Source organism: Chiloscyllium punctatum, chromosome 39 (genome assembly GCF_047496795.1).
Source record: "Chiloscyllium punctatum isolate Juve2018m chromosome 39, sChiPun1.3, whole genome shotgun sequence".
Lineage (NCBI taxonomy): Eukaryota > Metazoa > Chordata > Chondrichthyes > Orectolobiformes > Hemiscylliidae > Chiloscyllium > Chiloscyllium punctatum.
The window spans coordinates 20,998,024-21,008,360 of record NC_092777.1 but is presented as its reverse complement, the minus strand read 5'-3'; positions in this window follow the sequence as shown (position 1 = coordinate 21,008,360).

The following is a 10,337-nucleotide window of genomic DNA, read 5'->3' as shown; positions in this document are numbered from 1 at the left end:
ATGAGGAAACTGGTCAATTCCACATTTGATGCCCTGGGGTTGAAGTGTTCCAAGGCAGATCTTCCTCCAGGCATCGGTTGGTGAGGGAGTGGCGGTAGAGGAGGCCCAGGACTTGCGTGTCCTCGGCAGATTGCAAGGGGTTGGGGGGGGGGGGGTTGAAATGTTCGACCATGGGGCGGTGGGGTTGATTGGTGCGGGTGACTTGGAGATGTTACCTAAAGCACCCGTTGGATATATTAAAGCATTTAAAGATGGATAAATCTCAGGTACCTGATCAGGTATACCCTAGACCTCTGTGGGAACTAGGGAAGTGATTGCTGGGCCCCGGCTGAGATATATGTATCATCAATAGCCACAGCTGAGGTGCTGGAAGACTAGTGGTTGGCTTATGTGGTGCCACTACTTAAGAAAGATGGCAAGGAAAACCAAGGGAACTTTAGACTAGTGAGCCTGACATCTGTGATGGGCAAGTTGTTGGAGGGAATTCCAAGGGACAGGATTTACATGTGTTTGGAAAGGCAGGTACTGATTAGGTATAGTCAACATAGCTTTTTGCATAGGAATCTGTGTTGATTTTTTTTGAAGAAGGCCTTGATAAGGTTCCAGATGGCAGGCTGCTTTGGAAGGTTATGTCACATGCAATCAAGGGAGAGCTGGCAAACTGGATACACAATTGGCTTGATGGTAGAAACAGAGGGCAATAGTGGAAGGATGCTTGTCAGACTGGAGGCATGTGACTAGCGGTGAGCCTCAGGGGTCAGTGCTGGGCCCCTTACCATTTGTTATCTATATCAATGATTTGGATGAGAATGTACAAGGCATGATTAGTAAGTTTGCAGATGATACTAAAATCGGAGGTATCATGGCCTGAGGAAGGTTATCAGAAATTGCAGTAGGACCTAGATGAAATATAGAAGTGGGCCAAGGAATGGCAAACAGAGTTTAACATAAATAAGTATAGGTGTTGCATTTTGGAAAGTCAAATCAAGGTTGGAGTTTCATAGATCACATGGAATACAGGGCGAACTAGCCATTTGAATACAGAATGGCTCGAAGGTAAAAAACAAAAGTTGGTGGTCAAAGGTTGCTTTTTAGACTGGAGGCCTGGAAGCAGTGGCATTCTACAAGGAACGGTGCTGGGTCCACTGCTTTACATTATTTATTTCAATGATTTGGATGTGAACCTAAGAGGTATGTTAGTAAATTTGCAGATGACACCAAAATAAGAGATGTAGTGGACAGTGAAGATTACCTCAGAGTACAATGGGACCTTGATCAAATGGGACAGTGAGGTGACCATTGGCAAATGGAGTTTAATTTACATAAATGTGAGAGAATAGAATGTTAAATAGAAAGTCAACACAGAGCAGGACTTATACTCTTAATGGTAAGGTCATGGGGAGTGTTGCTAAAAAAAGAGACCTTGGAGTGCAGGTTCATAGTTCCTTGAAAGTGGAGTCTCAGATGAACAAGATAGTGAAGAAGGTGTTTGGTATGGTTGCCTTTATTGGTCAGTGCATTGAGTATAGGTGTTGGGAGGTCATATTGCAGCTGTACAGGACATTGGTTAGCCCATTTTTTGGAATGCTACATTCGATTCTGGTCTCAATGTTATAGAAAAGATGCTGTGAAACTTGAAACGGTTCAGAAAAGATTTATGAGGATGTTGTCAGGGTTGGAGGATTTGAACTACAAGGGGAGGCTGAATAGGCTGAGGCTATTTTTCCCTGTAGTGTTGGAGACTGAAGGGTGACCTTATAGAGGTTTATAAAATAATGTGGGGCATGGCTAGAGTGAATATTCAAGATCATTTCCCCAGGGTAGAGGAGTACAAAACTAGAGGATATAGGTTTAAGTTGGAAGGTAAAAGATTCTAAAGGAACCTGAAGGACAACTTTTTTGCACAGAGAGTGGTGCATGCATGGAATAAACTGCCAGAGGAAGTGTTGGAGGCTGGTACAATTACAACATTTAAAAGGCATCTGAATGGGAATGTGAATAGGAAGAGGCATACGCTGGCAAATGGGACTAGGTTAATTTAGGATATCTGGTTTGCATGGACGAGTTGGACCGAAGGATACTTTTCTATGCTGTACAGCTTTATTACTGTAATTAGTCTTGGCTCCCTCCTCTTCCACATTATCATGTTGCCCCTTGGCAATATCATCAGAAAGCACAATATTTCTCCTTTATTTTTATCAACTCATGGGATGTTTCCACTGGTTATGCAAGCATTTATTGCCCACCCTTAGTTACCTTTTGGAAGGTGGTGGTGAGCTACCTTCTTGATCTGCCACAGTTAATTTGATGTTAGGCAAATTAATGCTGTTAAGGCAGCAGATCCAGAATTTTCCCCCTATGACAGGGAAGGAAGGGTGATAGATTTCCAAGTGAGGATGGTCAATGGTTTTGAGGGAACTTGCAGCTGGTGATGTTCCCATGTACCTATTGCCCATGTCCTTCTAGATGGTATTGTCATAGGTTTTGAAGGTGCTGAATAAGAAGCTTGGTGAATTTCTGCAGTGCATCTTGTAGATGGTAGGCACTATGTTTGATTTAGTTGATTTGATATATTTATTGTCACATGTATTTTGTTACGAAATACATTGAAAATGTTGTACTGTATCGCCACTCTCCAGTGCCATCCTAAAACACAGAAAAATAAACCAAAACATTGAATGTAAAATCAGTTGAATAAAGAAATTAAGAAAAAGTGTTCAATATTACAGTTTTTTTTTGTTAACTGCTCCGCCATGGGTCTGGTGATGAGGCACAAGTCCCCATCATTGCACCATCACTGCTGGAAAGAACATTGCCACTCTTCAGTGCCATCTCACCTTCATCGTTGCCCTCACCACTTGCCTGACCTTGCCAATACAGACGCCACCAACGCTGGGTATTTCAGCGGCCCAAACTCGAGTCTGCCACCACCATGGGTCTGCTTTGGGTCTACCTCACTGATGCAGCTGCTGCAGATGCCGTAGGGTCTCGTACTGCACCCAAGATCACCTTCTGCCTTTACCTCCATAAATCTACACTTACACAGATGCTGCTGTGAACCCAAACTAGCCTCCACAGTAGCAGTCATGAGTCGGTGCTAGGACTGTCTTGTCGATGCACCCAAATTCTCTCTGATGCCATCACGAGTCCATGCTGGGCCTACTTATCAACCTCCACGAGTCTGTGCTGGTCCTACTTGTCACCGCTGATGCTGTTGTCGCGAGCTCCTGACCTCTTCAAAAACAGAGGTAAGTAACATAAAAGATAAATAAAAGAAAATAAAACAAAAAAACTGAAAAAAAATGAAAGGGAAAGTGGATGGAGCCCTGAGCTTAGAAGCCCTAGCGCACCTCCATCTTACCTGTACATTGCTATGACTATATAAGTAATGGAGGAGTGAATGTTTGTGGATCCGGTGCCAACCAAGTGGACTGCTTTTTGAATCAACCTGTTTGAGTGCTGTTGGAGCTGAACTCAGGCAAGTGGAGAATATCCCATCACTCTTCTGATTTGTCCCTGCTAGATGGTGGAGAGACTTTAGAGAGTCAGGAAGTGAGTTGACCAGCTCTTTAGCCACAACATTTGTATAACTAGTCCAGATCAGTTTTTGGTCAATGGTAACCCCAGGCCTCAGCAAGACTGATGCCATTGAATTTCAAGGGGTGATGGTTCGATTCTCTCTTCTTTGAGATGGTCATTGCCTGGCGTGAATGTTACGCATCAAATTTGGATATTGTCTAGGGCTTCCTGCATGTAAACATGGACTTCAGTGTCTGAGGGGTATGAATGGTTCTGAACACTGTGCAATCATTGGCAAACATCTCCACTTCTGACCTTATGGTGAAGGTAGATCATTGATAAAACAGATGGAAATGATAGGGCCGAGCACACTAGCTTGAGGAACTCCTGCGAAGATGTCCTGAATCTGAGATGATTGACTTCAACAATCACAACCACAACCATCTTTCTTTGTGCTAGGTATGAGTGTAATAAATAGTTTTCTTCCTGATTCCAATTGTTTTGAGTTTAGCTGGACTCCTTCATACCATACTTTGTCAAATACAACCTAGATGTTAAGGGCAATCAGTTTCACCTAACCTCTGAAATGTGGCTCTTTTTTCCATATTTGAATGGAGGCTATAATGAGATCAGGAACTGAATGATTGTGTAGAGCCCAATCTGAACATTACTAAGCATTTACAATGCCCATCTCCAGTTCACTGTCTCCTTCTTAACTCTTCCATATCCTCAGGATCAGTGGATTAGTTTTTACAACTGAAGTGAGTAGAAATGTCTTCAGTCAAAAGATTGTGAATCTTTGGAATTCTCTTCCTCAGAGGACTGTGGATGCTCCAGCATCAGATACTCTTAAGGCTGAGACTTTTTTGTTGTTCTGTCAGGGAATCAAAGGATATGGGGCACAGGCAGCAATCAAGAGTTAAAATCAGGACTTACCCATGATCATATTGATTAGCTGTTACATTTTATGGTCAGTGATAACGCCCATGATACTGATGATGGAAATTTAGTAGTGACAATGATGTTGAATGTCAAAGGAAGACTGTTAACTTCATTTTTATTGGAGATAGTCATTCCATGTCATTTGTGCTGTGACACAGACTACTTCACAAACAGAAGTTAATTCTGCACTGTCAGCAGACATCCAAATTTCTGACTCTATGATGGAGGGAAGTCCATTGACGAAGTAGTTCAAGATGGTTTCGCTTAGATGTCACCCTGTGGAACTCCTGCAGCAATGAACTGGGGCTGAGATGATTGGCTTCCACTAACCAGAACTCTATTTCCCGGAGCTAAGTATGACTCAAAGCCAATTGACAGCTTTCTCCCATGGTTCACATTGATTTGATTTTGCTAGGGCTTCTTGATGCTGAATTGATATCCTCATCTGAACTCAGAAATTCAGCTTTTTTTTTTGTTCACATTTGTACCTAGGCTGGAAGGAGACTCGGAATCCTAAAACAACAGGTTGTCAGTGAGTAAACACTTCTTGTTACCATTAGCCACAATACCTTTCATCACTTAGCTGGTGGTTCATCTGTGGACAGATGGAATATTAATTAGTTAGCTTGGAACTTACTCACTAATTATGGACATTGAGAACATTAATAAGTAATATCTGGGACAACTGATTTTAGTCATAGAGTCATAGAGATGTACAACATGGAAACAGACCCTTTGGTCCAACCCGTCCATGCCGACCAGATATCCTAACCTACTCTAGTCTCTTTTTCAGGCACTTGGCCCATATCCCTCCAAACTTTCCCATTCATATACCCATCTAGCTGCATTTTAAATGTTGCAATTGTACCAGCCTCCACCACTTCCTCTGACAGCTCAATCCATTCATGTACCACCCTCTGAGTGAACAAGTTGCCCCTTAGTTCTCTTTCATATCTTTCCATTTTATCCACTTCATTTCACATTCATTTGATTCATCAGAATAATGAATGCACTGAATAATTTGTTTGGTACTTATATATCTGTTTTACAGATTAATAAGAAATTCAATATCATTATTGTAGTTTAATTTCCTGATTTTATACTCAGTTGCAGATTAGCTGTACCACATGCCAGCAGCAAGAATGAGCAAAAGATAAAGCTGTGAGTTTCTGTAAACATGTTGAATTAGGAGGGAAACAAACAAATTCTATTTTTTTTGCCAAGTGTGAGCTAATTTCCTAGGTGAATTAAAAAGATATAAAGAAATGAAACTCCTGTCGATACTGTACTGCATATTGACAGTGTCCCCAGTTCTTAGTTGAATAATTGTTATGAAAGAAAGCTTCCAGCATAAAATTTGAACTGTCACAAGGAACTCAGACACAAAGATAATTTTACTTTCTTATATGGAATACCAAAAAAGCGCATGCTGAAAAAAGTTTCAGGATTGAACATTTTCCACATAAAATGTGAAAATTCATTGATAGTTAGATTTTAAAATGCCTCAAACAGCGATTTAAATATAATTATTTTAAATGGAACTAAAGTTTTCAAAAAGTATGAACTTATTGGGGCTGCAAATAAGCGACACTTCAAAATCTACAAATATTCCTTGAAGGATTGTGTAACATTACCCTAAAGAATGCAAATGCTGCAAATATTTCAGCTGCTATTAACATCAGCAACAAGTGTGTTTACATTTCAGGATGAAATATAACACTCCTTTGAGCTGAAGGTATCCAGTAACTTTGCAACATAATATTTAAATCTGAGTAACACGGACACAGTATTAACTTTTTTTCTCCGTGATGTTGTGCAATGAAATAATAGATGTAAGTACGCGATTATCCATTGGATGAATTTCTGATCCAGTTATACCACCATGCCATAGCAAAAGCATTAAGAATAACTTTGTATTTTCTTGTAATTAATTTGCCAATATATTCACCACCCTAGTAGAGTGAAATTAAGTAATCAGAGGCAAGTAAGTACAGCAAAAGAAAGTATATGTTACTGTACTTTACTGCTTCGTCCTTTATAAATTATTTCTCTCAAAGCTTTTTGGCACTGAATACAGAGCTACTCATTAAAGTATTATTTGTGTTAATATTCCTATTTGGACAAAACTTGAATTCTGCAGTTTTACATCAAGTTTCTCTTCATGGTCTTCACCTGAAGAAATTGATTTCTGCTAAGATGCAACTCCATATTCAACACGAAGTGCTTTACGTCATACAATAACAATTATTCTTATGTGGACATTAGAATTCACTGTCACATACTGTCACTAAACCATTTTCATATCAAGTAAAAATGATTTCAGATGCACATTGATTAATAAATGGAAGCCTAAACTTGTTCAGCAAGCTAAAACAAAACAGTGTAGGATCACTATAGGAGGAACAAGTAATCTTTAATTTGAGAAGAGGGTTCACACTAACACAAATGATACATTTTGTGATTTGTGTTCTCTTCTAGCACTAAAATTTAAATGATAATGAAAGATTATGCCCAATGTTAAGATCACCTATTCTGCAGTTCTCAGTCTAGTGCCATATTGGTGATTTGATAGTACAGTTATTGAAAGGAACTTGGATGTGCTTGTACAAGGAATCCAGAAAATTAACACATGGATCTAGGAAGCAATGAGGAAGGCAAAGGACCTGTTGGCCTTTATTGCAAAGGGATTGAAGAACTTTTTTTTTTGTTTAAACAGTCAAGTTACAGTTATACAGACAATTTGTGAAATCACCTCTGGAATAATGTGTGCAATTTTGGCCTCCACATTTAGGGAAGAATATAGTTAACTTGAAGGGTGGACAGCAAATACTGTCTAAACTGGCTGCAAGAATGAGAGGGTTGCCATATAGTGAGAGGGCATATATTCCCTGGAGTTTAGAAGACTGAGAGATAATCTCATAAAGTAGATGCTGAGAGATTGTTTTTGCTGTTTTCAGGATCTATTACATGGGGCTAGAGGTTGGGGGAGGGGCACAGTCTCAGGATAAAGGGGTCGGTCATTTAGGACTGGGATGAGAAGAAATTACTATACTCAAAAGTGCTGTGAATAGTTGGAATTCTCTAACCTAAAATAGTTTGGATGCTTGTTCATTTACAATTTAATACATTTACATCTGACAAAGACAGGTATTTAGGGCTGGAATTCTTAAGGAAGGGCAATCGCATTCAGATTGCCACTCCAATGTCTTTACATCAATGAAGAGCTCTATTTCGGACAGGATTTCTTGATGGGGGCTTCTCCAAAATTGTGGAGTATTTTTTAAATCAAATAGGTTCCTTGTAATGCAAGATTGTCAACAGAAAGCAAGCCATGTTCCCCACTTTCATGACAGTCTTTTACTATATTCTGTGATTAAATGTCCAGTATAACACGTAACCATTTTGACAGGTCCTGTTAAGGTCGTTCTGGTTGTAGGTTGGGGTAGGTTACCAGATGGGTAGGGGTTTAGGTGCCAGTTATGTACAGTAAGAAGTGGATAGGATGCTAGGTAAGTAGGGTGCCAGGATGCAAGGCAGGAAGGAGAAAGTGAGGACTGCAGATGCTGGAGATCAGAGTTGAGAGTGTGTTGCTGGGAAAGCACAGCAGGTCAGACAGCATCTGAGGAGCAGGAGAATTGATGTTTCAGGCATAATGATGAATGCACGGTGTGAAGGGGCCAATTAAGTTGTGATGGTGTGCTTGGGATGGGTGGGATACATTGGAACTGGTGGGATTAAATCAATCTAGTTTCCTGTATTTGACGCTCACAATGTGGTCTCCTCTACATTGGGGAGGCAGAATGCAACAGCTTTGTAGAACACCTATGTTCTGTCTGCAGAAATGACCCTGAGCTTCTGGTTGCCTGCCGCTTCAATACACCATTCTCTGGCCATCTCTGTCTCAGGCTTGCTACGGTGCTCCAGCAAAGCTCAGTGCAAGCTGAAAGAACAGCCCCTCATTTTCCACTTGGGAATCCTGCAGCCTTCTGGACTCAATACTGAGTTCAATAATTTTAGGGCTTGAACTCTCCCATGTCCTTAATCTTACTCCCACACACCAGACCTTGTTGTCACATGGGCTGCTACCACAAACAACCCATTGCCAGTCATTAATGGTCTCCATTATCAGCTATTTGTTCTCCCAGTCTGTTCTTTACTTATTCCTTTATCTACCCAATACTTTTCTCTCTCGCTGAGCTCCACGTCTACCCATCATTTAGTCCTTCCTCCTCCCCACACTCCACCTCTAGCATATATATCAATCTTTTCTTTGCTGCAATCAGTTTTGAAGAAGGGTCACTGGACCCAAAGTATTAACTTTCTTTTCTCTCCACAGATGCTGCCAGACCTGCTGAGTTTTTCCAGTAATTTCTGTTTTTGTTTCTGACTTCCTGCATCCATAGTTCTTTAGATTTTTGGGAAGGTTGCTGTTAGGTTGTATTGGGGAAGGTGTTAGGTCCAGAGGATGGAGGGTGTTGCTGTGGTCATGTGCAAAGGGAGAAGCTGTTGACTATTGGGAGGTCAAGTTCAGTTGCATGGGGATAGAGTAAAGTCTCAAACAGAGGGAGATTTGTCGGGTAGCAGGTGGAGAGGAGGGTTTCATGTCTGGTGGGAGAGGAGCGAGGACAGGTCCCTGTGGCAGAGGGGAATGTCAAGTCTGGATCTCAGGGTGCAAGGGTCTGAGAGAGGTTCGGTTGGAGTTGTGCAAGTTAAGTTGCTGGGGTCACTTGAATAGTTACTCAAACGTTAGACTAGGTATTTAATAGTGTCGGCATAATGCAATTGCCTCAAGGAATCTTCAATTTCCTGGGAAATTCTTTCAGAGGCTGCTGCATTGGGGTTTCCACAGGATCACAATGCACAACTCCATCAATGATTTAGAAATGGTTATCTGCTCTTTGGAAAATCTGGGCAAAATGATCATTCATGATAATATTGAATAATGGAACATGCATGACAGGATGTATGGTCTACTACATCTCATATTCTTGTGCAGTTGGAAAGATTTGTATGCATGGTAGACAGAACAAACCCACTCAATCACATCTTGACATGCTAATTTTATGTTATAGATGTAGAGTTTGATAATATGGAAGGCACTGGTCTAAGCTGTTCTCCAATATGAGGTGTCTCCAGCATATAAATTCTGTATTTCCCATTGATATGAATAATCTATGCTAACAGGACGTGTGTAATTTATAATTGAAGAATCAAAACATTTTCACTAATTTTTAGTTTAATACTGGACTTACATTATTTTCTAATTTTAAAATCCATTGACTATTAAAAACATTAGCTTTTTGTTTTAATTCACTCATGGACTGTGGGAATTGCTGGCTGGGCTAGAACTTATTTCCCATTTCTAGTTGTCTTTGCAAAGGTGATATCGAGCTGCCTTCGTGAATCACTGCAGTCCGTGAGTAAGTAGAATTAAGAGTCTAATTATGGCCATGAAACTGTTGTCCATTGTCAGAAAAACCCTTCTGGTTCACTAAGAAAATCTGCCATCCTTCTCCACTTTGGCTTACATACGACTCCAGATTCACAGAGATGTGGTTGACTTTTAAGAGGACATATTAGGATAGGCAGTGAATACCAGCCCAGCTAGCTAAGCTCCATCACGTGAATAAATTAAAAAAAACTCCCACAACTGTCGCATTTGTCAGAAGGTGAAAATGATTCAGTACAGGTTAGAATCAGGGATGCATTTTTCTCATATATGCTTAGAACGCCTTTGGGAGGATGGGGTGGCAGGGGGGAGTGGTGCAGTATTTAGTGATATAAATAAGTACATGTTTTACTTGCAAATTAAAGAATTAAAGAAGTACTAATTTCCCACATTGTAAGGTATTTTGGGAGGAATGCATTTACTGACT